This window comes from Sus scrofa, chromosome 13, assembly GCF_054392235.1.
Source record: "Sus scrofa isolate SSC_HxYL_T2T_F1_AM1 chromosome 13, Sscrofa_HxYL_maternal_Yorkshire_Landrace_v2.0, whole genome shotgun sequence".
NCBI classification, from domain to species: Eukaryota; Metazoa; Chordata; class Mammalia; order Artiodactyla; family Suidae; genus Sus; species Sus scrofa.
The window spans coordinates 59,433,618-59,438,930 of NC_139395.1; the positions used below are offsets into that span (position 1 = coordinate 59,433,618).

The window sequence follows — 5,313 nt, forward strand, 5'->3', positions numbered from 1 at the left end:
TACTGCAAGATTTTATCCCAACCAAGATGTTGATATTGATACAATCCATTGAACTTATTCAGAGTTTCTTCAATTATCTTGTACTTGTAGGTGTGTGTTTAGTGCTACATCCATGTTCAGTTTTAAATAATAATTTAAGCTAAAATGGACACAGTGGCAAGACAGAATCTGTTTGGAAGCATAAGGAAGTTTCTCTGTGCTGTTTTGGCACAACAATGAACACACAGAAGGACATTCAACCCCAAAATAGCAGCCAATGATATGTTTCTGTGGAGAATGTCATATAGAAAATGAAATAAAATAAAGGGATGCCATCTCATGCAGAGAATGTGGATACAGAATAATGTATAAGAAAAGGACTAAAAGATTGGTGAGTTTTGATGCTCAAAGAAACATGAAATTCAGAGGAATATCTTCATTTGGATTTGGATTTGCTGTTAATATTGTATAGATTTTGAGTTGTGTGCTTTATGAATACAGCTATATATCATGATTTAATTTTTTAAAAACATTATATTTAGTGATCTATTAATAGTTTACATAAAGATTTTTTGGTTCAACTAAAAGATAAGTTCAGCTAACCAAAACAAGAAACAAAAAATAATCGGGAGAGGATGGTCCAAAAGCAGAACATAGAAGCAGAGTACAAAGAGCACCCAGAGAGATCCCCCAAACTCCAAAGCCATGCAAAAATGAAAGGGCAACGATTACTTGCTAATGGACAAAAGGTGATCTGCAGAATGCAAAAGAAAGCAAACTCTGTTTTCAATTTAAGTGATCAAGACTTTATCATAGGTCTAGTGAATTTACCACACAGAGATTCCATAATATCAATAGAAAGCCTATTGTGAAGGTCAGGATAAAGCAAATGAGGACTTTAGTCCACTGAGTTTCTCAGAAACAAGATAATTCAAGTTCTTCCTTCAGGGATCCCTTGAGAATCAGCCTAATCAGTCTAAAGGCTTTAGAAATGCTACCCATTGTGCTTACACTCCTTTCTGCAGGACTCTTAGGGCTGAACCATGTCTTCCTTAATAAAAGTGATTAGCACTTAGCAGCATTCAGCAGGAGGTCCCTTGTCTCTTGCAGGGCCTTCAGAGCATCATAGATGGGAATGCCTACCAAAACTTTCCGGGAAATGCCAAGTAAAATCTGAATCTAGTACATTAGCCATAATGAAAGCTTAATGGGCCCTTAGGGAAGGGGTGGGGTGCAGGGATACAACTAAAAATTGTGAATGAAGATAGAAATTGGGATAATGCTATTAATGAGATTTGTATCCCTAATAAGACTGTTTTTTTTTTCTCCTTGAATCACAGTTTCTAGGCATTCTAATTTCTACAACAAAATACATTTTTGTAAGGATTAGCTTTTAAATTATGGCAAAGTATGGTAGGTTTTAAATTGTTAGGAGGAATGGATTCTCTATGTCATTGGGTCTATTTTAAAAATGACTTACTTACCACCCTCCTTCTTTCTTTCATAGAGGAGAGAATAGAATAGCTTAGAAATTGCCCATAAAGGAAGATGAATTGATATTCTACCCATCATATAACATCAACTTATGCTTTTCCAAGAATGGAGACCATTTAAATTTTTATAATTCCCTTTGGTTTGTTGATCTTAAAAGCTTATCAATTTTCTTGCTCAGCATGAATTTTCATCACTTCCAACTTCAGAAAAGTTTCATACAAGAATAATATTCAAACACTGAGAATTCAGTAAGATGTCCCCCAACTCCCAAACTCCCTCAAATTAAATAGTTTAACTTTCATACTAACAAGTAACTTGAGCATATCAGAAGAAAGAATGGAACTCCACTCATTGTGACATGTTGCTACTTAATTAGATTCAGTGAGTGAGTTGGATAAATGAAATATAAACCTCTATTTTACATAATTAGAATTATTTTTTAACCACTGTGGCTTCATACCACCAGTTCTCCCATGTTTTTCTCCCTATTGGGGTTGATGTTAAATAGTATGAAATGATATAAAATTTAAGAATTATCTGATTATTGTAGTTAAAAGAGACAGTTAAAGTAAATGAAAACATCCAGGAGATGATATATAGCTGGACTATTATCTATATGATCAAATCAAACTCAGTTACCTCCATATAAAGAATGTGCAAGAATGTTCATAATACCTTCTAATAATAGCCCAAACTATAAACAAATGTCCATAAACAGAGGAATGAATAAAAAACTGTGCATATCCATACAATAAAATAATATTTACTAATAACAAAGAGTTAACTACAAATAAATACAACTGCTTAGACAAACCTCAAAAATGTTTTGCTACACAAAATAATCCAGACACAATATATACTTTATGGTTCCATGTATATGAAGCTCAAGAACAGCCAAGATAGTCCATGGTGATAGTAATCAGAACCAGGCTCCCTGCTTGGGTTGTAGATACCACCTGGCAGGAGAATTTGAGAGTTGCCTCCTTGCACCAGGGCATTGGAAGGATGGCAAAATAGCTTCCCACTTGGCCTCACCTCCACCACTTGAGTGGGGGAATCAGAATGTCTCTTGCTTGTCCTGGGACAGGGTGGGCTTGGGGAGGGTGCATTTATTGATTTTTGGTTGGCATTGGATGAACATTAGCAAAAAGGTTTGCTGTTGTTAGTCTATTCTTTTCCCCCTCTTCTCGTATAGGGAGAAGAGGCTTTTCTTGAAGCTTCTTTGTCTGAACTCTTTGGTAGTACAGAGCTGAATCCTTCTGCATAGATAAGAGGCAATAAGGAAGTATAGGGAACTAACTGCTGTGTCATTCCCCAATTTTCAAGGTTCCTAAGCAGTCTGCCTCCTTCTTTCCACTCTTTAGAGTCTTCTTATGCTATTTATTACACTATGTCCAGGGATTTTTAGTTTTAAGAAGGAGAGCCCAGATCGAGTGGGGCTATTCCATCTTCCCCTAAACTAGAAATTCTCTGTTTTAATATCAACATTTAATAGGATAAGCCCTATTAGAATGTACATGACAATTAGATCAGAGCTGCTGCAGTGCACAACCCCAGGGAATGTCTATCATGGTCTATATGAGTGGCCCCCTGAAAATTGTGCAGTACACAGCCTGAGCAACTGTACACAGTAACTCTGCACTAAAGCAAAGGGCTTGGTTTTGTTCATGGCTGTGTTTCGAAGGCCTTGGACAGTGTCTGTTACAAAATAGGTTCTTAATTATGTTTGTTAAATGAATGTTGAATATATGCCCTTATAATTTTGCTTGGATCCATGTTTATGAAAAAGATGCTTTGGAGGTGGTCTTTTATACCATCTACAATATAATATACTCCTCATCTTGATACTTTTATGCAGATGAGAAAAGTTTTTTCCCCATCATCTTTTTTCTCTATTTTCCTTTTTTTTTTCCACAGAAAAGATGAAGTCTTCCATAAATTTTTAGACCAGCAGCTCCTATCACTCTTTATCACTGAGCTCCTGTTTTTTTTTAAAAAAAACATCACATTTTACTTGCCATCATACAAATATTTATTTATTTTGCGTGTCTCTCTCCATTGGACTATAAGTTCCATGACTGCAAGAATTTTGTTTTGTTCACATCCTGGCTTATAATAGGTTCTCAATAAATATTGGTAGGAAGAAATACAGGTGGACAGAATACAACTCACAGGCATCAGAAAATCTGGTACCAGGGGTGGAGCTGGAGGCTGGCCTGTAGTTTGTGTACCTGATTCACATAAGCAACCAGAATAGAGGAGGTTCTCAGTTACATGGGTTGACTGTTTCCAAATATTTATTTGTGGACAATAAAATATTTGTAAAATATATACCCACCAAAATAAAAAACTTTTGCAGTGGAATGGATACAGAAGATATATATATAAAAATTCAGCCATGAGAAAGAAGGAAATTTGCCATTTGTGACAATATGGTTGAATCTTCACAGCATTATGCTGAATTAAATAAGCCAGAGAGAGAAAGACAAAGACTGCCTGGTATCCCTCATATATGGAAATGTTTTTCCTTTTTAAGTCAAACTCACAGAAAATCAGAGGTAAAAAGTGGTTGCCAGGGCCTTGGTGTAGGGAAGATAGAGTTTGTTAAAAGGGTGCCAACTTTCACTCTAAGATGAATAAGGTCTAAGGATCTATAGTGACTAGAGTTTTGATAACACTGTATTGCACAATTGAAATTAGTTAAGAGAATGGAATTAAGTGGTCTCAACTAACCAAAGTAATAAATAAATAAATAAGGTAGGAAGGTGATGGATATGTTAATTAACTAGATTTCACAATATATACAAATATTGTCACCACAATGTACACTTTAAATAGCTTACCATTTTTACATCAACTTTACCTCAGTAAACCTGAACTTTAGAAAAAGAAACAACTTGATGAAATAGCTTGTCATAAAATTAAATAGTTAAAAGAATACATTTTGTAGTCATACAGACTTTGCCATAAATATCGCATTGTCACTTCCAAAAAAAATTATAAACATTTGATAACTTTGGAAAAAGAATCAATAAGGATAGTCAGAATTTAACTAAAAAACATGCTTTTAATAAATATTCACTTATGCAATCTAACTTGTTGAATAATACAGTGAAAAAGCTAATACCATTAAGTGATTGGGAGCAATGCCATGTAAAAATTAGGCTGAAACACAGAGCCTTTGCATCAACAACAAAACAAAACAAAACCCCCCAAAAACAAACCTCTAGATACTTAATATGCTGGAAATCACATTGATTTTGTGTATCTGTTTGTTTGTTTGTTTATTTTAGGGCTACACACGTGACATATGGAAGTTCCCAGGCTAGGGGTTGAATTGGAGCTGCAGCTGCTGGCCTACACCACCAGCCACATAAACTGGGGATCTGAGCTGCATCTGCAACCTACACCACAGCACACACAATGCCAGATCCCCAACCCACTGAGTGAGGCCAGGGATTGAACTTGCATCTTCATGGACATTAGCAGCATTTGTTTCCAGTGGGCCGCAATGGGGAGTCCTGTTTATTTTTCTTATGCTTTGTATTTGTATCAACTATCTTGATCATTTTTTTTTCTTTTGGTTTTAGTAATTTGCTTCCTTTTCTTTTTAATTCTACTTTGAAAAGAAGCATCTCTTGAATTTAAATACCAGAATGGACAGAAATGGAAGCTACCCAAAAGCCTGAGGACACATTTTTTTCCATTGCCAGTGGATATTGATCTACTTCAGAAATTCTTCTTTATTATGGTGAAGGGAAGAACAAATTGATAGAAGGAAGGCAGGATTGTTCATCAAAGGTTAAATAGAAATAGTTATCCTTTCTAGAATTCTTTTCA

General features: G+C 35.3%; 1 pseudogene; it reads left to right on the forward strand.

Moving 5' to 3' along the window:
- The first annotated feature begins 215 nt into the window (after nt 1–215).
- Nucleotides 216–451, forward strand: LOC146397366 (DNA-directed RNA polymerases I, II, and III subunit RPABC4 pseudogene; annotated as a pseudogene).
- Nucleotides 452–5,313: the final 4,862 nt, after the last annotated feature.